Raw genomic sequence first — 25,713 nt, forward strand, 5'->3', positions numbered from 1 at the left:
TTTATTATATTACTGACGTGTAATAATAATTTTACTTTTTCATTTCCAATTTGGATATGTTTTATTTCCCTTTCTTATCTGATTCCTTAGGGCTAGGATATCCAAAACTATGTTTAATAGAAGAGTTGAGAGTGGGCATTTTTATCTTGTTTCAGGTTTTAGCAAGAAGGATTTCAGCTTTTCAAAATTGAGTGCTATGCTGCCTCTGGGTTGTCATAAATAGCTTTTATTATGTAAAGATATGTTTTCTACATGACAACTTTAAGTTTTTATAATGTATGGATATTTAATTTTATCAAATACCTTTTCATCTACTGAGATAATTGAATCATTTCTGTCTTTTCTTTTTGATGTGGTATATCATACGAATTGGCGATGGACCGCTCAGAAGCACACCGGCACCGATGGACCACACAGAAGCATTGCCTAGAGGAGCTCCCCTTTGCCTGAGATCAGGGGCAGCAACCGAGAGGAGCTACCCCTCACCCGAGGTCAGGGGTGGCGGCTGAGATGAGCAACCCACGTCAAAAGAGTGGCGGCTGCCCAGGGGCAGGAGAACCGAGAGGAGCTACTGAACGTTCAAGGACAGGAGGGGTGGCCAAGAGGTGATACCCCTCGTCCAAGGTAAGAAGCAGTGGCTGCGCTTTGCTGGAGCAGCCGTGAAGAGATACCCACATCCAAGGTAAGAGAAACCCAAGTAAGATGGTAGGTGTTGCAAGAGGGCATCAGAGGGCAGACACACTGAAACCATAATCACAGAAAACTAGTCAGTCTAATCACACTAGGACCACAGCCTTGTCTAACTCAATGAAAGTAAGCCATGCCCGTGGGGCCACCCAAGATGGGTGGGTCATGGTGGAGAGGTCTGACAGAATGTGGTCCACTGGAGAAAGGAATGGCAAACCACTTCAGTATTCTTGCCTTGAGAACTTCATGAACAGTATGAAAAGGCAAAATGATAGGATACTGAAAGAGAAACTCCCCAGGTCAGTAGGTGCCCAATATGCTACTGGAGATCAGTGGAGAAATAACTCCAGAAAGAATGAAGGGATAGAGCCAAAGCAAAAACAATACCCAGTTGTGGATGTTACTGGAGATAGAAAAAAGGTCCAAGGCTGTAAAGAGCAATATTGCACAGGAAACTGGAATGTCAGGTTGATGAATCAAGGCAAATTGGAAGTGGTCAAACAAGAGATGGCAAGAGTGAACATTGACATTCTAAGAGTCAATGAACTAAAATGGACTGGAATGGGTGAATTTCACTCAGATGACCATTATATCTACTACTGCAGGCAGGAATCCCTTAGAAGAAATGGAGTAGCCATCATGGTCAACAAAAGAGTCCATAATGCAGTACTTGGATGCAACCTCAAAAACGACAGAATGATCTCTGTTCGTTTCCAAGGCAAGCCATTCAATATCACAGTTATCCAAGTCTATGCCCCAACCAGTAACACTGAAGAAGCTGAAGTTGAATGGTTCTATGAAGACCTACAAGACCTTCTAGAACTAACACCCAAAAATGATGTTCTTTTCATTATAGGGGACTGGAATGCAAAAGTAGGAAGTCAAGAAACACCTAGGGTAACAGACAAATTTGGCCTTGGAATATGGAATGAAGCAGGGCAAAGGCTAATGGAGTTTTGCCAAGAGAATGCACTGGTCATAGCAAACACCCTCTTCCAACAACACAAGAGAAGACTCTACACATAGACATCACCAGATGGTCAACACCATAATCACATTGATTATATCATTTGCAGCCAAAGATGGAGAAGCTCTGTACAGTCAGCAAAAACAAGACTGGGAGCTGACTGTGGCTCAGATCATGAACTCCTTATTGCCAAATTCAGACTTAAGTTGAATAAAGTAAGGAAAACCACTAGACCATTCAGGAATGACCTAAATCAAATGCCTTGTGATTATACAGTGGAAGTGAGAAATAGATGTAAAGGACTAGATCTGATAGATACAGTGCCTGATGAAGTAGGGACTGAGTTTCATGACATTGTATAGGAGACAGATATCAAGAGCATCCCCATGGAAAAGTAATGTAAAAAAAACAAAATAACTGTCTGGAGAGGCCTTACAAATAGCTGTGAAAAGAAGAGAAGTTAAAAGCAAAGGAGAAAAGGAAAGATATAAGCATCTGAATGCAGAGTTCCAAAGAATAGCAAGAAAAGATAAGAAAGCCTTCCTCAGCGATCAATGCGAAGAAATAGAGGAAAACAACAGAATGGGAAAGACTAGAGAGCACTTCAAGAAAATGAGAGATACCAAGTGAATGTGTCATGCAAAGATGGGCTCGATAAAGGACAGAAATGGTATGGACCTAACAGAAGCAGAAGATATTAAGAAGAGGTGCCAAAAATACACAGAAGAACTGTACAAAAAAGATCTTCATGACCCAGATAATCATGATGGTGTGATCCCTCACCGAGAGCCAGACATCCTGGAATGTGAAGTCAAGTGGGTCTTAGAAATCATCACTACGAACAAAGCTAATGAAGGTGATGGAATTCCAGTTGAGCTATTTCAAATCCTGAAAGATGCTGCTGTGAAAGTGCTGCACTCAATATGCCAGCAAATTTGGAAAACTCAGCAGTGGCCACAGGACTGGAAAATATCAGTTTTCATTCTAATAACAAAGAAAGGCAATGACAAAGAATGCTAAAACTACCACACAATTGCACTCATCTCACATGGTAGTAAAGTAATACTCAAAATTCTCCAAGTCAGGATTCAGCAATACGTGAACTGTGAACTTCTAGATGTTCAAGCTGGTTTTAGAAAAGGCAGACGAACCAGAGATCAAATTTGCAACATCTGCTGGATCATCAAAAAACGAAGTGAGCTCCAGTAAAGCATCTCTTTCTGTTTTATTGACTATGCCAAAACCTTTGAATGTGTGAATCACAATAAACTGTGGAGAATTCTGAAAGACATGTAAATACCAGACCACCTGACCTGCCTCTTGAGAAACTTATATGTGGGCCAGGAAGCAACAGTTAGAACTGGACATGGAACAACATTCTGGTTCCAAATAGGAAAAGAAGTATGTCAAGGTTGTATATTGTCACCCTGCATATTTCACTTCTATGCAGAATACATCATGAGAAAGGCTGGGCTGGAAGAAGCATGAGCTGGAATCAAGATTGCCGGGAGAAATATCAATAACCTCAGATATGCAGATGACACCACCCTTATGGCAGAAAGTGAAGAGGAACTAAAAAGCCTCTTGATGAAAGTAAAAGTGGAGAGTGAAAAAGTTAGCTTAAACTCAACATTCAGAAAAGGAAGATCATGGCATCTGGTCCCATCACTTTTTGGGAAATAGATGGGAAAACAGTGGAAACAGTGCCAGACTTTATTTTTCTGGGCTCCAAAATCACTGCAGATGGGGACTGCAGCCATGAAATTAAAAAACGCTTACTCCTTGGAAGAAAAGTTATGACCAACCTAGATAGCATATTGAAAAGCAGAGACATTATATTGCTGGCAAAGTTCCATCTAGTCAAGGCTATGGTTTTTCCTGTGGTCATGTATGGATGTGAGAGTTGGACTGTGAAGAAAGCTGAGCACTGAAGAACTGATGCTTTTGAACTGTGGTGTTGGAGAAGACTCTTGAGAGTCCCTTGGACTGCATGGAGATCCAACAAATCCATTATGAAGGAGATCAGCCCCGGGATTTCTTTAGAAGGAATGATGCTAAAGCTGAAACTCCAGTACTTTGGCTACCTCATGCGAAGAGTTGCCTCATTGGAAAATACTCTGATGCTGGGAGGGATTGGGGGCAGGAGGAGAAGGGGACGACAGAGGATGAGATGGCTGGATAACATCACTGACTCTATGGACGTGAGTCTGAGTGGTCTCTGGGAGTTGGTGATGGACAGGGAGGGCTGGGATGCTGTGATTCATGGGGTTGCTAAGAGTTGGACAGGACTGAGTGACTGAACTGAACTGAATGTACTATCCATTTATTCCAAATTCTGTCTTCATGTCGGTCCTCCCTAATGACTCAGAACCTACTTGACAAACCAGTATGTTGTACTCAGACATTGTTCCCCTGATCTATGTAAATGAGCTTATTTTTATGGTAATCTGCCCTTCTACAAGATTCAAGTCAAATGTTTTATGGCCCGGGATGAATCATCTGGTGTCAGTATTATCCCAAAATGCATCTTATAGATGAGGGGCCTGATGCCATTCTGAGTTTTAAGACTTTCCTTTCTTTCATTAACAGACTGCAATGGTATCCCACTCCAGTACTGTTGCCTGGAAAATCCCATGGTCAGAGGAGCCTGGTAAGGTGCAGACATGGGGTCGCTAAGAGTCAGATACAACTGAACTACTTCACTTTGACTTTTCACTTTCATGCATTGGAGAAGGAAATGGCAACCCACTCCAGTATTCTTGCCTAGAGAATCCCAGGGATATGGGAGCCTGGTGGGCTGCTGTCTATGGGTTGCACAGAGTCAGACACGACTGCAGGACTTAGCAGCAGCAGTGATTATAGAACATCCAGCTGACGACTTGCAGGGGGGTACTCTTTCTGCCCCCTTCTGATGCCTATATCAGAAGCTTTCTCTATCTCCTTTAGACTTTAGTAAAACTTTATTACACAAAAGCTCTGAGTGATCAAGCCTTGTCTCTGGCCCCGGATTGAATTCTTCTCCTCTGGATACCAAGAATCTCAGCGTCTTTTCATTCAGCAACAACCTTTCAGTATCACTCAGACAAATTATATATATATATATATATATATATATATATATATATATGTAAAACAGGAAGTATCTTCCTGTTTATATCTTCTTGTTAAGTATCTAGGTTTAGCCTGTAATTAGATGAAAAAATAATTTAGCTCCAGCACCAGACCATGTGTTTGCTAGACAATACATTTATAATGACTCACATTTTTGAAACTAGATTATTTTATTCCTTCCTTTTCAGTTTCCACATAGTCAACATTACAATAAGGAAACTATCTTATATCATGAAACTACTAATTGGTAGAACTGACATTCTAACCCATGTATGGCTTATATCAACCACCTGAGTTGGTCAATGGCACATACAAGTTATCTGCTTAAGAGGGTTACAAGCTCTGTAATAGAAATTATTTCCTTACCTGTGGCTAACCTATTCCTATTTTTTAATACCGAGTTACCTTTTGACACTTTTTCATAATATTCAGCTCTGCCAGAGTCCAGCTCCAGCAGCCAGGGATTCAACCTGAAGGGGTGAGTGGTGTTGGCGAGAAACTGAGGCACCCTCTCAGTTTTCTTGGACTGCCTTTTTATTTCAAGCTTTTGATTCTCTTTTTTACTTTTACAAAAGCATTAGGTCAGAGGTTTGATATTTTCAGTTCCCACTGACGTAGATTTGTTGTCTCCATAAAGCATTTTTGCCCCTCAAAAGGAGTTTCTGCCTCAGCAATTCTCTTATATGCTTTTTCTCATGTGTCCTTGTGAATATGCTGCAACTCATGCTAATGTCTGGGCTGTGTACCACATTCCTCAGTTTATTTCTTATTTTTCTAAGTCCTGTTTGCCCCTAGTATCCTAAGCTCACTATTTCTTAGAAAGGACTTCTAGCTAATAATATCTCTAAAGTCCCTAATTTCTTTAAGCTATAGTAGAATATGCTAACATTACAACATTCCTTAAATCTTTAGCTCATAACTATTTTAATTATTCCTAAGACCTAAATTCAGCATACTCATTTGCCACAAACATTTTCCTCACAAACAGGCTTTAGATAGCAATCCCTCCCATGGCCTCAAGCTGCAGGCTATGTGCTCATCCTGGAACACTCTTTTGTAAAAGTCCTTAAAAAAATGTCAATGATTAACTTTATGAATTATTCTCTGAGCACAGCTGCAGAAGGCTTTGTGCCTTCTCATGCTCCTCTCAAAAACAACAAGCATCTTAATATTCCTTTTAGGTCGACTCAGCTGAGGAGAGGAAAAGACAAGTCAGAATTGCAAGGCCTAACTCCTTCTTCCTGGAACCGTGCCTACAGAATGAGGAGAGGGGTCTGGGCCATGCCTCCATTTTGTCAGTAATGCCTAACACGGCTCCCGACACAGCTCCTTTCATTTACAGATCTCAAACATCAGAACATTTTGCCTCACCTATGCTGAGATTCCCAACTTGGACAAACAACGGCTGCGCCTTACGTGATAGCTGAAACAGGAGGAAGTGATAGAGACATACTTTCATCTACTATTTAGCATTAAAGCCCATCAAAAACTAGCAGTGTAATTTAACTTGATGAGTTTTTATATCACATTTTGGTATTTTCCTTCCCATCTTTTTTTTTTTTTTTTTTTAATCAGCATTAAAACAACAAACCCAAAAACTTCATGTAAAGAGGTAAGCTGTAAGAGTGAAGTGTCAAAACTATTAAATTCACATATCTGAGGGTTTTTTATTTGCTTGTTTGTTTCGTTTTGTTTTTATTAGCACGAAAATAACAAACTCAAAAAACTTTATGTGAAGAGACAAAGTGTGAGTGTGAAGTACCAAAATTATATTGGTCAGATAGGTGTTGCTTTTATTTCTATTTATTTATTTTTTTTACAATTTCTTTATAAACATAGTTTTAATTTCATGGGGATAAATATTCACAATTGTAATCACGGAGTCATACAGTAAGTCAATTTTTAGTTTTTTTTTTTTTGATACATCAAAGGAAATTTATTTACATACGTGATGTAGAAATATTTAATTTTAGCAAGAAATATTACCTTGTAAGCATTCTTTTTTTTAAAATTTTTTTAAAAATTGTTTTTTAAATTTTATTTTATTTTTAAACTTTACAATATTGTATTAGTCTTGCCAAACATTGAAATTAATCCGCCACAGGTATACCCATGCTCCCCATCCTGAACCCTCCTCCCTCCTCCCTCCCCATACCCTCCCTCTGGGTCGTCCCAGTGCACCAGCCCCAAGCTTCCAGTATTGTGCATCGAACCTGGACTGGCGACTCGTTTCATACATGATATTATACATGTTTCAATGCCATTCTCCCAAATCACCCCACCCTCTCCCTCTCCCACAGAGTCCATAAGACTGATCTATACATCAGTGTCTCTTTTGCTGTCTTGTACACAGGGTTATTGTTACCATCTTTCTAAATTCCATAGATATGTGTTAGTATACTGTATTGGTGTTTTTCTTTCTGGCTTACTTCACTCTGTATAATAGGCTCCAGTTTCATCCAGCTTATTAGAACTGATTCAAATGTATTCTTTTCAATGGCTGAGTAATACTCCATTGTGTATATGTACCACAGCTTTCTTATCCATTCATTTGCTGATGGAAATCTAGGTTGCTTCCATGTCCTGGCTATTATAAACAGTGCTGCGATGAACATTGGGGTACACGTGTCTCTTTCCCTTCTGGTTTCCTTAGTGTGTATGCCCAGCAGTGGGATTGCTGGATCATAAGGCAGTTTTATTTCCAATTTTTTAAGGAATCTTCACACTGTTCTCCATAGTGGCTGTACTAGTTTGCATTCCCACCAACAGTGTAAGAGGGTTCCCTTTTCTCCACACCCTCTCCAGCATTTATTGCTTGTAGACTTTTGGATCACAGCCACTCTGACTGGCATGAAATGGTACCTCACAGTGGTTTTGATTTGCATTTCTCTGATAATGAGTGATGTTGAGCATCTTTTCATGTGTTTGTTAGCCATCTGTATGTCTTCTTTGGAGAAATGTCTATTTAGTTCTTTGGCCCATTTTTTGATTGGGTCATTTATTTTTCTGGAGCTGAGCTGGAGGAGTTGCTTGTATTTTTTGAGATTAGTTCTTTGTCAGTTGCTTCATTTGCTATTATTTTCTCCCATTCTGAAGGCTGTCTTTTCACCTTGCTAATAGTTTCCTTTGTTGTGCAGAAGCTTTTAAGGTTAATTAGGTCCCATTTGTTTATTTTTACTTTTATTTCCAATATTCTGGGAGGGGGGTCATAGAGGATCCTGCTGTGATGTATGTCGGAGAGTGTTTTGCCTATGTTCTCCTCTAGGAGTTTTATAGTTTTTGGTCTTACATTGAGATCTTTAATCCATTTTGAGTTTATTTTTGTGCATAGTGTTAGAAAGTGTTCTAGTTTAATTCTTTTACAAGTGATTGACCAGTTTTCGCAGCACCATTTGTTAAAGAGATTTTCTTTAATCCATTGTATATTCTTGCCTCCTTTGTCAAAGATAAGGTGTCCATATGTGCATGGATTTATTTCTGGGCTTTCTATTTTGTTCCATTGATCAATATTTCTGTCTTTGTGCCAGTACCATACTGTCTTGATAACTGTGGCTTTGTAATAGAGCCTGAAGTCAGGTAGGTTGATTCCTCCATTTCCATTCTTCTTTCTCAAGATCGCTTTGGCTATTCGAGGTTTTTTGTATTTCCATACAAATTGTGAAATTATTTGTTCTAGCTCTGTGAAGAATACCGTTGATAGCTTGATGGGGATTGCATTGAATCTATAAATTGCTTTGGGTAGTATACTCATTTTCACTATATTGATTCTTCCAATCCATGAACATGGTATATTTCTTCATCTATTAGTATCCTCTTTGATTTCTTTCACCAGTGTTTTATAGTTTTCTATATATAGGTCTTTAGTTTCTTTAGGTAGATATATTCCTAAGTATTTTATTCTTTCCATTGCAAAGGTGAATGGAATTGTTTCCTTAATTTCTCTTTCTGTTTTCTCATTATTAGTGTATAGGAATGCAAGGGATTTCTGTGTGTTGATTTTATATCCTGCAACTTTACTATATTCATTTATTAGTTCTAGCAATTTTCTGGTGGAGTCTTTAGGGTTTTCTATGTAGAGGATCATGTCATCTGCAAATAGTGAGAGTTTTACTTCTTTTTTTCCAATTTGGATTCCTTTTATTTCTTTTTCTGCTCTGATTGCTGTGGCCAAAACTTCCAAAACTATGTTGAATAGTAATGGTGAAAGTGGGCACCCTTGTCTTGTTCCTGACTTTAGAGGAAATGCTTTCAATTTTTCACCATTGAGGATAATGTTTGCTGTGGGTTTGTCATATATAGCTTTTATTATGTTGAGGTATGTTCCTTCTATTCCTGCTTTCTGGAGACTTTTTATCATAAGTGGATGTTGAATTTTGTCAAAGGCTTTCTCTGCATCTATTGAGATAATCATATGGCTTTTATTTTTCAATTTGTTAATGTGGTGTATTACATTGATTGATTTGCAGATATTGAAGAATCCTTGCATCCCTGGGATAAAGCCCACTTGGTCATGGTGTATGATCTTTTTATTGTGTTGTTGGATTCTGATTGCTAGAATTTTATTAAGGATTTTTGCATCTATGTTCATCAGTGATATTGGCCTGTAGTTTTCTTTTTTTGTAGGATCTTTGTCAGGTTTTGGTATTAGGGTGATGGTGACCTCATAGGATGAGTTTGGAAGTTTACCTTCCTCTGCAATTTTCTGGAAGAGTTTGAGCAAGATAGGTGTTAGCTCTTCTCTAAATTTTTGGTAGAATTCAGCTGTGAAGCCGTCTGGACCTGGGCTTTTGTTTGCTGGAAGGTTTTTGATTACAGTTTCAAATTCTGTGCTTGTGATGAGTATGGTAAGATTTTCTATTTCTTCCTGGTTCAGTTTTAGAAAGTTGTACTTTTCTAAGAATTTGTCCATTTCTTCCACGTTGTCCATTTTATTGGCATATAATTGTTGATAGTAGTCTCTTATGATCCTTTGTATTTCTGTGTTGTCTGTTGTGATCTCTCCATTTTCATTTCTAATTTTATTGATTTGATTTTTCTCCCTTTGTTTCTTGATGAGTCTGGCTAATGTTTTGTCAATTTTATTTATCCTTTCAAAGAACCAGCTTTTGGCTTTGTTGATTTTTGCTATGGTCCCTTTTGTTTCTTTTGCATTTATTTCTGCCCTAATTTTTAAGATTTCTTTCCTTCTACTAACCCTGGGGTTCTTCATTTCTTCCTTTCTAGTTGCTTTAGGTGTAGGGTTAGGTTATTTATTTGACTTTTTTTTTGTTTCTTGAGGTATGCCTGTATTGCTATGAACTTTCCCCTTAGCACTGCTTTTACAGTGTCCCATAGGTTTTGGGTTGTTGTGTTTTCATTTTCATTAGTTTCTAAGTAAATTTCGATTTCTTTTTTGAATTCTTCTGTGATTTGTTGGTTATTCAGCAGCGTGTTGTTCAGCCTCCATATGTTGGAGTTTTTAATAGTTTTTCTCCTGTAATTGAGATCTAATCTTACTGCATTGTGGTCAGAAAAGATGCTTGGAATGATTTCTATTTTTTTGAATTTACCAAGGCTAGATTTATGGCCTAGGATGTGATCTATCCTGGAGAAGGTTCCATGTGCACTTGAGAAAAAGGTGAAATTCATTGTTTTGAGATGAAATGTCCTATAGATATCAATTAGGTCTAACTGGTGTATTGTATCCTTTAAAGTTTGTGTTTCCTTGTTAATTTTCTGTTTAGTTGATCTATCCATAGGTGTGAGTGGGATATTAAAGTCTCCCACTATTATTGTGTTATTGTTCATTTCTCCTTTCATACTTGTTAGCATTTGTCCTACATATTGCGGCGCTTCCGTGTTGGGTGCATATATATTTGTAATTGTTATATCTTCTTCTTGGATTGATCCTTTGATCATTATGCAGTGACCATCTTTGTCTCTTTTCACAGCCTGTGTTTTAAAGTCTATTTTATCTGATATAAGTATTGCTACTCCTGCTTTCTTTTGGTCCCTATTTGCATGGAAAATCTTTTTCCAGCCCTTCACTTTCAGTCTGTATGTGTCCCCTGTTTTGAGGTAGGTCTCTTGTAGACAACATATGTAGGTGTCTTTTTTTTTGTATCCATTCAGCCAGTCTTTGTCTTTTGGTTGGGTCATTCAACCCATTTACATTTAAGGTAATTACTGGTAAGTATGATCCCATTGCCATTTACTTTATTGTTTTGGGTTCGAATTTATACACCATTCTTGTGTTTCCTGTCTAGAGAATATCCTTTAGTATTTGTTGGAGAGCTGGTTTGATGGTGCTGAATTCTCTCTGCATTTGCTTGTCTGAAAAGCTTTTGATTTCTCCTTCATATTTGAATGAGATCCTTGCTGGGTACAATAATCTGGGCTGTAGGTTATTTTCTTTCATCACTTTAAGTATGTTTTGCCATTCCCTCCTGGCTTGAAGAGTTTCTATTGAAAGATCAGCTGTTATCCTTATGGGAATTCTCTTGTGTGTTATTTGTTGTTTTTCCCTTGCTGCTTTTAATATTTGTTCTTTGTGTTTGATCTTTGTTAATTTGATTAATATGTGTCTTGGGGTGTTTTGCCTTGGGTTTATCCTGTTTGGGACTCTCTGGGTTTCTTGGACTTGGGTGATTATTTCCTTCCCCATTTTAGGGAAGTTTTCAACTATTATCTCTTCAAGTATTTTCTCATGGTCTTTCTTTTGGTCTTCTTCTTCTGGGACCCCTATGATTCGAATGTTGTAGCGTTTAATATTGTCCTGGAGGTCTCTGAGATTGTCCTCATTTCTTTTAATTCGTTTTTCTTTTATCCTCTCTGATTCATTTATTTCTACCATTCTATCTTCTAATTCACTAATCCTATCCTCTGCCTCTGTTATTCTACTATTTGTTGCCTCCAGAGTGTTTTTAATTTCATTTATTGCATTATTCATTATATATTGACTCTCTTTTATTTCTTCTAGGTCCTTGTTAAACCTTTCTTACATCTTCTCAATCTTTGTCTCCAGGCTATTTCTGTGATTCCATTTTGATTTCAAGATTTTGGATCAATTTCACTATCATTATTCAGAATTCTTTATCAGGTAGATTGCCTATCTCTTCCTCTTTTGTTTGGTTTGGTGGGCATTTATCCTGTTCCTTTATCTGCTGGGTATTCCTCTGTCTCTTCATCTTGTTTAAATTGCTGAGTTTGGGGTGTCCTTTCTGTATTCTGGCAGTTTGTGGAGTTCTCTTTATTGTGGTGTTTCCTCACTCTGTGTGGGTTTGTATAGGTGGCTTATCAAGGTTTCTTGGTTAGGGAAGCTTGTGTCGGTGTTCTGGTGGGTGGAGCTGTATTTCTTCTCTCTAGAGTGCAATGGAATGTCCAGTAATGAGTTATGGGATGGCTATGATTTTGGGGTGACTTTGGGCTGCCTGTATCTTGGAGCTCAGGGCTGTGTTCCTTGTTGCTGTAGAATTTGCTTGGTATGTCTTGCCCTGAAACTTGTTGGCCCTTGTCTGGTGCTTGGTTTCAGTGCAGGTATGGAGGCATTTGATGAGCTCCTGTCAATTAATGTTCCTTGGAGTCAGGAGCTCCCTGGAGTCAGGGTTTGGACTTAAGCCTCCTGCTTCCAGTTATCAGTCTTATTTTTACAGTAGTTTCATAGCTTCTCCTTCTATACAGCACCATTGATAAAACATCTACGTTAAAGATGAAAAGTTTCTGTACTGTGAGGGTCACCCAGAGAGGTTCACAGCGTTATATGGAGAAGAGAAGAGGGAGGAGGGAGTTAGAGGCGACCTGAATGAGATGAGGTGGAATCAATAGAGGAGAGAGTGGGCTATCCAGTAATCTCTTCCTTATATGCACTCCACAACTGGACCACTCAGAGTTGTTCACGGAGTTATACAGAGAAGAGAAGAAGGAGGAAGGTGACAGAGGTGGCCAGGAGGATAAAAGGGGGGAATGAAAAGGAGGGAGACAGATCCAGCCAGTTATCAGTTTCCTAAGTGTTCTCCACCGTCTGGAACACACAGAAATTCACAGAGTTGGGAAGAGTAGAGAGGGGTTAGGGAGGAGACACAGGCGACCTGGTGGAGAAAAAGGAGAGTCCAAAGGGAGAGAGAGCAGTTAAGCCAGTAATCTCGCTCCCTAGTGAAAAATAGGTACTGAAGATTGGGTTCTTAAAGGTACAAAATTGGTAACAAATACATAAAATCAAAAATTAAAAATCTAGAGTAGAGTTTGGAATTTCAAAAATACGATGTTAAAGAAAAGAAGAAGGAAAAGAAAGAGAGAAAAAACGAACAAACAAAAACAAGGTCGTGAAAATTATAAAGAAAATATAGGTACAAAATTGATAACTAATACCAAAAAGCGTAAATTAAAAATCTAGAGTAGAGTTTGGAATTTCAAAAATACAATGTTAAAAAAAGAAGAAGAAAAAGAAAGAGAGAGAGAAAAAAAAAAAAATAAGAACAAAGTCGCATAAATTATAAAGTAAATACAGGTACAAAATTGATAACCAATACCAAAAAGCATAAATTAAAAATCTAGAGTAGAGTTTGGAATTTCAGATATACAATGTTATTTAAAAGAAGAAGAGAAAGAAACAGAGAAAAAGAAAAAGAGAAAATAAAAAAGGGTCACAGAAATTATAAAAAAAACTTTATGTACAAAATTGATAACAAATACCAAAAAGCTAAAATTAAAAATCTAGATTAGAGTTTGGAATTTCAAAAATACAATGTTAAAGAAAAGAAGGGGGAAAAAAAAAACAAGGTCAAAAAAATTATAAAACATATATATAAGAAGTTTGATTTAAAAAAAAATGGAGTCTTTTTTTTTTTTTTTTTTGCAAAATAATCGGTTGTAAAAGTGAAAATAAAAGGAATAATAGAGGACTTAAATTTTTTTTAATTAAAAAAAAGGAAAGAAAGAATGATCGTAAAAATAGTAATAATATATCTAGGATTTTCTCTGGTTTTGTTGTGAGTATTGTGGGTTCAGTTCATTTTTGGCTAGTTCCTTGGTCTGACTTACATTTCTCAAGATCTATAGGCCCCTTCCTATGTAGTTGGTACTAACCACAGGGTTTTAATCTATTGCCTGTAGCTTCCAAGGCGGTTCCCTCTGTTATATTTTCTTCTGTTTGCTGGTCTCTTCAGTGTCTGGTTTCCGCCCTGACACAAAAGGGATGGTGGAGGACACTTTTTTTTTTTTTTTTTTTTTTTTAGGCTCACTTGTTCAGTTGCACTGAGGGGAGGTAGGGAGGGATGCTGCAAACAAACAACACCGGCGTGTGCTCGCAGTGCCTCAGCCACACTGGATCTGCCCCCCGTTCACGGTGCTTGTAGCCTCTCTGCCCATGCTGCTCCACCGGGAACCATCCATGGCCAGCCCTGGGCTGCCTGCACTTCCAGGTCCAAGCCGCTCAGGTTCAGGCACTCAGGTAGTCCTCAGAGGCGCAGACTCTCGGTTGGGCCTGCGTTTTGTGCCCTTCCCAGATCCGAGCAGCTCAGGTGATGAGGTGTTTGGCGCGTGGATTGCTGCAACTTATCGCCTCCCCGCCACTCGGTTATCTAGGTGTGCGACCGGCGCACCTTCTCAGGCAGATGTTGACCGTCCAGACCCCCAAGAAGTTTTAGTTAGCAAATAAGCCTGCTTACAGTTTTATAGATAATGTCTCTCTGGGGCTGTGATTGTCCCCTTCCAGTTCTGGCTGCCTATCACCGGAGGGGGATGGTCTGCCGCCGGCTATCTCTGTTCAGTCCTTTGTTCCGTGCGCGGGCCTGGTGGTGTCTTAGGTTAGGGCTGGCTTTTCGTGTGGTAGATATCCCACAGTCTGGTTTGCTAGCCCAAATTATTTTGCACAGATAACGCTCGGGGTATTCAGGCCAGATCCTTGCGAGGCAGCCCGCGCCGAGCCTCCCTGCCCACGCCGCGCCTCCCTGCCCAGCCCCTGCTTGCTAATGGCCAATGCAGGCGTCTGCGCTGCTTCTCCGCTGGGGGAGTTACCGTAGGGCTAGCAATGTGCGGGTTTTAATTGTTTATTTATTTTTCCTCCCTGTTATGTTGCCCTCTGTGCTTCCAAGGCTCAGCACAGATTCAGCAGTGAGAAGGTTTCCTGGTGTTTGGAAACTTCTCTCTTTTTAAGACTCCCTTCCCAGGACGGGACTCCGTCCCTCCCTCTTTTGTCTCTTTTTTTGTCTTTTATATTTTTTCCTACCTCTTTTCGAAGACTTGGGTTGCTTTTCTGGGTGTCTGATGTCCTCTGCCGGCATTCAGAAGTTGTTTTGTGGAATTTACTCGGCGTTTAAATGTTCTTTTGATGAATTTGTGGGGGAGAAAGTGCTCTCCCCGTCCTACTCCTCCGCCATCTTAGCTCCTCCCCGATAGGTGTTCCTTTTAAAAAATATAAGCTGTCACTCAATTTCACTTGCTTTCTTGGCATGATATAATATTAACTCAACAATATTTATGATTCAATATCAATAAATTAACCATTTGCATATACTTTCATATATTTAATATATAATATGTATTACATGAGGCCTTCCCAAGGAGCACCACTGTATAGAACCCTGTGTTATTTCAGGGGACACTAAACGTCTGGGTTTTATCCCTGGGCTGGGAAGATCCCCTGAAGGAGGGCATGGCAACCCACTCCTGTATTCTTGCCTGGAGAATTGTGATGGACAGAGGAGCCTGGTCAGACATGACTGAAGAGACTTAACCCACATGCACACACACTTACTACACATATATAACTACTTTCTGCCAAGAAATGTTATATTTGTTAGAGATGAACAAGAAAAACACCATGCTTTCAAGGTGTTTACATGTTATTAGATAAATGAATCAAATAAGCACCTATTGATATTTCACGTTCAACAAGGGTGAGTACTATGAAGAAAAGTAATTAAGGAGAAGGTGAATAGAAAGAGAAGGTAGTTACTTTACTCTGTTGAGTATTAGTTTCTTATTGCTGCTGCAACAAGTTCCCAAGAATTGGTGGCTTAAAATAACAAGCATGTATCTTATGAAAGGCACTGGGTTAGGTGTTATACATCTCAAGAGGGATATTTGAGTTGTGTTCTCAAGGAACTTGAAGTCTGTGGAGGTCAGGATATGGATAAGCCTGGGATGCAAAATTCAGGTATTGTTAAACAAAACCAAAATCTTCATTCTATTAATACAGAGGTTCATCACTCACACACTGAGATTATAAATTTGATCCTGTCTATATTTTAGATCAATGAATTTGGGCATCCAAGTCTACTATATCCAGGAAAAAGAAGAGATAATTTGTTGGAAAATACAAGTATCTTTTTTTTTCCTGTTAAAATATCTAGATTGTAAAATACAGAATTGGGGTATGATAATTTGGTACTAGGTGATCAGTCATGTCCAACTGTTTGTGACCTCATGGACTGTAACCCACTAAACTCTTCTGTCCATGGGATTATCCCAACAAGAATACTGGAAAGAATTGCATTTCCTTCTCCAAGGGATCTTCCAGACCCAGGGATGAAACCCTTGTGTCTTGTGTCTCCTGCATTTGCAGAAGAATTCTTTTACCAGAGTGCCACATGGGAAACCCCAAAGCACATTTATGTCTTTTTTAGTGGGACATTTTTTTTCCTGTGAATATTCTTAGTGTAATGGGAACATCATGTCACTGGTGTGTTAGGACTAGGATTGAAACAGGCTGGAACCTGAGACCTGGGACTCTTTTCTGCAGTGTGTGCACCTGGACAAATGTCTCCTTGAACCACAAATTACAAAGAAACTGTGAAGGACTCAAAGATAACTGTGCACATGCACAGTTGGGCCAATTATGGACAACAAGACACAGAAATACCAACCCTGTCCCTCCCCCCACAAAAAATAAATAAATAATAAGACCAAAAACCCAGCTGCCACTTCTAAAGAGCTGGGAGCAAAAATATAGTGTTGGGAGCAAAACCAAGGTACTTTGCATGCTTCCTGCATTTAATACCACCAAAAAGGTTGCAAACCATATAAATCACACCTACAGCTGATTCTTGGGACCTACTTCTACTCTCACCCCATAAAAGGAACAGCTTGCCCCCCTTTGAGGAGCAAGCAAGGGAACCTATAATGGTTTTCACTCTCCCCACCCCATTGCATCAAGGTCACAATAAAGACTTGCCAGAATTTTTTGCCTAGCCTCATCAATTTCTGTTGATTAAGGAGGGTCAAAATTCTGAATAGTAAGAAGATGGTTTGAGTTCCAATATAACTCTTCCTTTGACCTGTTGCATATTCCTTATAATAATAAAAATAAACAAAGAAAACATGTGTGTATAAGTTTCCCTTCATTATTCAGAGAAAGAGAGGGAAAAAATGAAGTTCTGTGTCAGTTTAATTAGCGTAAGTCTTCACATGGAGGATGTAGCAGTGACCTGAAGCATGATACTGATAGACAAGCCTCAACACCAGGACACAGGAAAACCAGGTGAGAATCTAATTGGTTAAACAGCAAGAGTTCTAACAACAGCTTTATTAATTGGACCCATAATAGAAAACTCTAGGTAGGGAAACGTGTTACATTGGACGAAAGTATGATTTTTTTCTCATGCTCTTAGAATTACAACCAGAACACAGAGTCATTCTGTCACTAAATTCAAGATTTCTGATACCAAATAGTATCATTTATCTGATAAAGTTAGAGTCTGCTTTTGAACAGTAATAATGCTGAGTATTCCCTTAGGAAAAAGAACTACTGGAAACAACATTTTTGTGACTGAAATGCATACTCAAATGCAATTCTTCCAAATCTCAGAAAGGTATCCTGAAAAGTCAAGATTCCCCAGAAATAAGTATTTGTTTTAAAAATATGAAATTCCTTCACTGTAGTTTACTTTTTACTTGTAACTCCAAACGGACATTAGAAAAAACACAATCAACAATGATGAAGGTCACACTAAGAAAGATAATGGTGAGAGAAATCACAAAGTTAAAAGCATTTATCAGGATAATAAAAAAAAGTCATCCCATCCAAGTATCTATCAAAACAGTCAAAACAATTTCAAAACGATGGTATAACTATGTTGTAAACCAAAACTGAACTATCTCACTATATTCTCTCATGAAGCTTTGCTTCCCAAATACAATTATGTTTTTATAATATTTACAACTGAAATCGTAAAATATTATGTGTAAACATTGCATTTCACTTTTATTTTGTTAATGCTGCTGCAGTATATTGTGTATAGGTACATATAGAATTGATTGCATGGTAGATAAACTATTTGTTATTTATAAATTCATAGGTATGTAAATTTGTAAGTATAAAAACATGCATTTCCATGTTTAGCCACTCAGTCGAATCTGATTCTCTGGTGATGCCATGGACTGTAGTCCACCAGGCTCCTCTGTCTTTGGGACTTTTTAGTAAAGGACACTGGTGAGGTTTGCAGTATTTCCTTCTCCAGGGAGTCTTCCTGATTCAGGTCTTTAACCTTCATTTCATGTGTCTCCTGCACTGCAGACAGACTCTTTACCTACTGAGCCATGAAGAAGCCTGTATATAAATATACTTATAGCTTAAAGTAATATAAACTATTATAACCTACAATATATAACCTATAATATAAACTATAATAACCTCAGATATGCAGATGACACCACCCTTATGGCAGAAAGTGAAGAGGAACTAAAAAGCTTCTTGATGAAAGTGAAAGTGGAGAGTGAAAAAGTTGGCTTAAAACATTCATAAAAGGAAGGTCATGGCATCCGGTCCCATCACTTCATGGGAAATAGATGGGGAAACAGTGTCAGACTTTATTTTTCTGGGCTCCAAAATCACTGCAGATGGGGACTGCAGCCATGAAATTAAAAGATGCTTACTCCTTGGAAGAAAAGTTATGACCAACCTTGATAGCATATTCAAAAGCAGAGACATTACTTTGCCAATAAAGGTCCGTCTAGTTAAGGCTATGGTTTTTCTAGTGGTCATGTACGGATGTGAGAGTTGGACTGTGAAGAAAGCTGAGTGCTGAAGAATTCATGCTTTCGAGCTGTGGTGTTGGAGAAGACTCTTGAGAGTCCCTTGGACTGCAAGGAGATCCAAACAGTGTCACCCTGCTTACTCTACTATAGGATCCAAATATTTTATTTTTTCCATGTGTTAGTAACTTCATTAATATTTCTACTATTTCTTGTGAAATTTGGACAATGACATACTTACAAGGAATACAAGTTTAAGCATACAGCATCTTTAATAAATGGTTAGAAAAAAATGTATTTTGCTGACAGAGTTCTTCCTGCTGGGGTTAGCAGACACAGTGGAGCTACAGGCTATCCTTTTTTCTTTTCTTTTTTTTTTTTTTTTTTTTTTTTGTGTGTGTGTGTGATTTACACACTTACAGTTGTGGGAAATATTGGAATGATCCTTTTAATCAGGACTGATTCTCGACTTCACACACCTATGTATTTCTTCCTGGCAATCCTGTCTTTTGCAGATGTTAGTTATTCTTCCACCATCACTCCAAAGATGCTGGTAGACTCTTTATCAGAGAAGAAAACCATCTCCTTTGCTGGCTGCTTTCTGCCCATGTACTTCTTTATAGTGTTGGCCACAACTGAATGCATCCTTTTCTGGTTAATGGCCCATGACTGCTATGTGGCCATATGCAACTCTCTCCTTTACTCCTTGATCATGTCCAGGATGGTCTGCCTGAAAATGGCAGCAGGGGCTTTTACAGCAGAACGGTTGAATTCTTGTTCACACAGGTTATGTGAGCAGCTTGTCATTTTACAGTTCCAATGTCATCCATCACTTCTGTGATACCCCTCCAATTTTTAAGCTCTCATGTTCTAATACAGGCCTGCATGAAAGCATCTTGTCCACTTTTGCTGATGTGAATATAGTTGGGACTCTGCTGCTGATCCTCACCTCCTCCTCCTACATTCTCTTCTCCACCTTCTGTATGCATACAGGGGAGGGGAGGCACAAAGTCTCACCTGACAGCCATCATCCTGTTGTATTCCACCTCCATCTATACTTATCTGATACCTTCCTCCAGCTGAAAGTGGCTTCCGTGTTCTACACAGTGGTCATCCCCATGTTGAATCTTCTGATCTACAGCCTCTGAAACAGTGAAGTGAGAAGGCTTTATGGAATGTAATTACTAGGAAAAGGGTCCCTTCATTTCTGGGGTTGTTTGGTTAATTTTCTGAACTAATGGAGTATTTAATAAATTTTAAAATACTGGTTGAAGCTTACTATGATTGTGGGCTTCATTTTCTTAACTTAGTAGAGTGCATATTGAACGTTAAAATGATGGATCAACTTATCATTTTTCATTAGAATATTTTCTAAGTAATCATGTTGTATTCATATCCAAATATATTAATCCAACTGGAGATGGAAATTGCAACCCACTCCAGTATTCTTGTTTGCAAAATCCCATGAACAGAGGTGCCTAGAGGGCTTCTCTGTCCATGAGTTGCAAAGAACTGGACATGACTTAGCAACTAACCTTCATATCCAACAGGATAAGCTAAATTATCAAATTTATATGAAACTCTAAAACTTTCATCTAATTGTTCTATATTTCCACTAGATTCTCAAAAGTACCATGTGTTTTAATGAAACTTTGTTTAGAGAATAAAATGATTAATTATTGGGCTTCCCAGGTGGAACAGTGGTATAGAACCCACCTACCAATGAAAGAGACGCAGGGGACAAGGGCTCGACCCCTGGGTCAGAAGGATCCCCTGGAGAAGGAACTGGCAACCCCCTCCAGCATTCTTACATGGAAAATTCCACGGGCAGAGGAGCTTGGTGAGCTGCAGTCTGACATGGGGTAGCAGAGTGGGACATGACTGAGTACCTGATCATTTAGAGACAAAAGTTACAATATCATATGATCTAATCATATAGGGTATTTTTAAGTTCCATTTAGCTTGGCCTTCTGTGTCAGAATTCATGTTAGTATTAATAGAGATATTGATATATTAAATATGTCAAAAAGATTTAAAATTGATTTCCATTTTAAGTTTTTGAATTATTTCTCCAGGAGATGCTTAAGTCATATTTCAATACTAAACTTTTAATTGTAGCAGTAGACCTTTTATTTCCCTTCTTCCCCTCATGCACATATATGTTCATTAAATAATAATTATGAGCTTATACAAACATATGCTATCAAGAAAATTGTTAACTGACTAGAATGCACCAATTAAAGTAGCACTCCTTGGATTCATTCCATTCTCCATAGATTTCCCAATGCTTTTCTCACTTCCTCTCTCCCAGACTGAGACATATACACAAACCACAAGCACACACATTCGACTATGGCAATTTTTAATCAGTGCATGGCTCCAAAGCAGGTAGGTAAATGCTTGGTGAATGAATGTGGCACATATTATTTATATCAAGTTATATCAAGTTACTGGATTTCCTGTGTATGGGAATCTGTTATCAAGTTAGCAATAAAAATGAGTTAAGATGTGTCTTAATGTTAAAGTTAAGCATTATATGGAGTTAGCTAGGAAGCTGGCTTAGTAGAACTCTGGAGGAAACTGAGTAGGATCCAGGGCTTGCTAAGGAGACAAGACCTGAGATGCTGTCAAGCTAACCTTATGGCCTGGAATGAAAGGTCAGTCTGTTCTAACATCCATTGCCCTATGGTCCACATAGTTGACTCTCACCAAAGGGATATTCATGAAGTCATCAATGTTGTTGGTTCATCCCTGGACCATGCTCTTGCCCCACAGGTCCAAATAGTTATCTGGCCCTGGAGGCCATGCAGCAGACTGATTAGGCTGTTCTCAGAAATGGTTCACTCCTTCACTGAGTGGCTCACGCACATTTTTCTGAACCAGCTGGCTGCTTATGGCTGTATTTTTCTGCTTTCCCTGTCTTGAGTAGGCAATGAAATCATATACATGGTTAAGATATTTCATTAATAAATATCAATATTATATTCCTTGCATCAAATGCTTTAATTTCTAGTATAATTTAGAAGTAGAAACAATGTTTGGGGGATTAAATCCAGTTATTCTGTGATTTAGGGCTTCCCCGTAAAGAACCTGCCTGCTAATGCAGGAAACATAGGTTTGATCCCTGGGTCATGGAGATCCCCTGAAGAAGGAAATGGCAACCCACTCCAGTATTCTTGCCTGGGAAAGCCCATGAACAGAGGAGCCTGGTGGGCTACAGTCCATGAGATTGCAGAGTCGGACATGACTGAGTGACTAAGCACCACATTCTGAATTTTAGGTTTTATGCATATCGTATTTTAAACCTTGTTCTCTAATCTGTAAGTCTAGTCTCTTATATTTAGTTACTTTCATTTGCAAAGTCTTCAAATATTTCCAACTTTGGGAACTATTACCACTGAATTATATTTGTTAATTTTAATTAGCTGAATATGTACTACTTTTGAAACTTAAGATTATTTATTTAGCCTTTAATTGCTTGGGAAAATTATTTTAAAATCATATTTTCTTGCTCATTTTTTCAAAGAATTTATTTAAAATATATTATATATATATATATATATATATAAATTTTCTTTGACTCAAAAGAAATTGAGATCGTAAAAGCATTGAGACCTCTAATTTTGAATTTGATTTTATCATTCTCTTCTTTAGAATTTGACATTTATTAAACCCTCACTTATGAATGTAGCATTCTTTTGCACCTTTTGCTATTTGCATTTTGTTCTGTTTTTCTAATGTCCCTAGTCTTCTATTTTACTTAAATATTTAACATTACCACCTACCACTTAGCGACAATATTTTGCCTTATTCGAGGATTTATGAGTATTTTACTTACTAAGGTTAATGAATTTTGAAACGCATACCTTTATGCTTTGTTCAGTCAATATTCATCAGCAATTCTGGAAATCAGAGACTAACTTACAAAATTATGAATATCATAAAGTTGGAAAACTAAGCAAACACACGGGAAAGGATGAAATAATCAATATTTAGGAATCACAAAGATTCAAATATACAACTTTACAAAAATATGAAATTATTGGAGTCCTGCATTTAGGAAGAATAAATGTGCAAAGACAGTTGGTATTAATATATAAAAATGTTTATTTGCATTTGTTAAATATAAATAACATGCACAAAAATAATTTTCATTGGTTAATTTAAAAATAGGAAGTCTTAAATTTTGTAAACAACTATTAGGTAGGGGTGAGGTTAAGTGAAACAAATAAGCTTGTTTAATTTCACACAACTCAATTAAGTTAAAACATAGTGTGTTAACTTATAATTATGCTTTAAAAGAGAAAGATAAGTGATATTATGTCAAGAGGAGAAAACAAAGTGGTCACATGTATGGGAAAAAAGTGACATATGAAGTAGTTAAATAGATTTTAAAAGATACAATCTGTAGTAAAAGAAAGCACAATGAACTTCATTGAAAATATGTAGATTTATTGAAATATATGAATTTATAGAAACAATTTTAAAACAAGTAGTCTTTTAGAAACTGTATAAAATGTGGCCATTTGTTGCTCAACTTAGGTACAATTTAATTATTTGGCTTGGAAATTGGTATGTATCATCTTTTTATCTTTAAATTTTGTTATTTTAATTCTACTGTGAAGACTTTGCATATACCTACATTCCATCCTTAAGCCTCGAAACAGTCTATGGGATGTTTCAGTCACTTAATAAAATTTATTATCCTAGAGTTGTTACTAAAGAAGGATGAATCTTGGCCAAGTAATTTCAAGTTTTTGCAAACAAGAGATCAACTGGTTGAAGAGCTATGTCAAAAACTTGGTTTCTGAATTGGGTTCCAATTTCTCAACTTCCTGAAATTGTGTGATCGTTGTAATCTTGTGTTGTAAAACAAATAAACCTATAAGACATCATTCATTATCCATGTTTGTGTTGAGTCTGTGTCAGACTCACTAACACACTGCTAAGAGAAGACAGAAAGATGAAAAGAACATACAGACTTGGAAAGTATATGGAGATACATAGTTTATTTAAATGTAAAACAGACCCTTGCTTTCAGATCAAAAAAAAAAAAAAAATCATTGCCAAGATGCATAATGCTGAGCAGGTTTACCCTATATTTTCTTCTAGATGTTTTATGGTTTCAGGGCTTATATTTACCATTAATCAATTTGAGCTGATTTTTGTTCATGCTGTAAGTTAGGTGTCCAATTTCATTCTTTAACAGGTGGCTATACAATTTTCTCAGTATTATTCTTTGGAGAACTGGTCCTTTTCCCACTGAGTGTTCTTGGCTCCTTTGTAAAATATTAGTTGGCTATACATAAATGTTAGTTGACTATACACAGCCATGCTGTGCAGCATACAGGATCTTAGTTCCCTAACCACAGATCTAACCCAGGCCCCCTACAGTGGAAGTGCAGAGTCTGCACCACTGGACTACCAGGGAAGTCCCTAAAAGACTTGGTCTTAATGCTCATAAAGGGTCCAAAAGACAACATTTTAGGCCTATAAGGAACAGAAGTACAGTATTATTTGCAATAGTGAAGACATGGAAGCAACCTGACTGACCAACAGTGGATAAATAGGTAAAGAAAATATTATATGTGTATATACATCCACACACACAAAACGGAATTAATACCCATAAAAAAAGGAAATCTTGCCATTTGTGACAACATGGATGGACCTTGAGGGCATTGTGCTAAGTAAAAAAAAAAAAAAAAAACACTAACCAATTTGATCACATGGACCACAATATTGTCTAACTAAATGAAACTATGATCCATGCAGTGTAGGGCCATCAAAGACAGACAGGTCATGGTGAAGAGTTTTGATAAAATGTGGTCCACTGGAGAATGGAATGACGAATCACTTCAGTATTCTTGCCTTGAGTAACCCATTAACAGTATGAAAAGACAAAACATAGGACACTGAAAGATGAACTCACCAGGGCAGTAGGTGCCCAATATGCTATTGGAGATAAGTGGAGAAATAACTCCAGAAACAATGAAGAGACAGAGCCAAAGCAAAAACAACACCAAGTTGTGGATGTGACTGGTGATAGAAGCAAAGTCTGATGCTCTAAAGAGCAATATTGCATAGGAACCTGGAATGTTAAGTCCATGAATCAAAGCAAAGCAGAAGAAGTGATCAAACAGGAGATGGGAAGAGTGAACGTCAACATTTTAGGAATCTGGGAAGTAAAATGGACTGGAATGGGTGAATTTAACTCATATGACCATTATATCTACCACTGTGGGCAATAATCCTTTAGAAGAAATGGAATAGCTAACATAGTCAACAAAAGAGTCTGAAATGCAATACTTGGATGCAACCTCAAAAACGACAGAATGATCTCTGTTCATCTCTAAGGCAAACCATTCAATATCAAGATAATCCAAGACAATGCCCTGACCAGTAAAGCTGATGAAGCTTTACCTTCTAGACCTTCTAGAACTAACGCCTCAAAAAGATGTCCTTTTCATTATAAGAGACTGGAATGGAAAAGCAGGAAGTCAAGAATCACCTGGAGTAAAAGGCAAATTTGGCCTTGGAGTACAGAATGAAGCAGGGCAAAGGCTAACAGAGTTTTGCCAAGAGAATGCACTGGTTATAGGAAATACTCTCTTTGAACAAAAAATAAAGACACTATACATGAACATCACCAGATGGTCAATACCAAAATCTGATTTATTATATTCTTTGCGATCAAAGATGGAGAAGCTCTATAAAGTCAGCAAAAACAAGACTAGGAACTGACTGTGGCTCAGATCATGAACTTCTTATTGCCAAAATCAGAATAAAATTGAAGAAAGTAGGCAAAACCACTAGACCATTCAGGTATGACCTAAATCAAATCCCTCACAATTATACCATAGAAGTGAGAAATACATTCAAATGACTAGATCTGATAGATAGAGTGCCTGAAGAGCTATGGACAGAGATCTGTGACATTATACATGAGACAAGGATCAAGATCATCCACAAGAAAAAGGAATGCAAAAAAGCAAAAT

General features: G+C 37.9%; 1 pseudogene; it reads left to right on the forward strand.

Moving 5' to 3' along the window:
- Positions 1–18,993: 18,993 nt before the first annotated feature.
- Positions 18,994–19,940, forward strand: LOC147352843 (olfactory receptor 5F1-like; annotated as a pseudogene).
- Positions 19,941–25,713: the final 5,773 nt, after the last annotated feature.

The sequence above is a fragment of the Bos grunniens genome, chromosome 19, assembly GCF_055505025.1.
Source record: "Bos grunniens cultivar Pamir isolate PY7600 chromosome 19, Bosgru_T2T1.0, whole genome shotgun sequence".
Classification (NCBI taxonomy): Eukaryota; Metazoa; Chordata; class Mammalia; order Artiodactyla; family Bovidae; genus Bos; species Bos grunniens.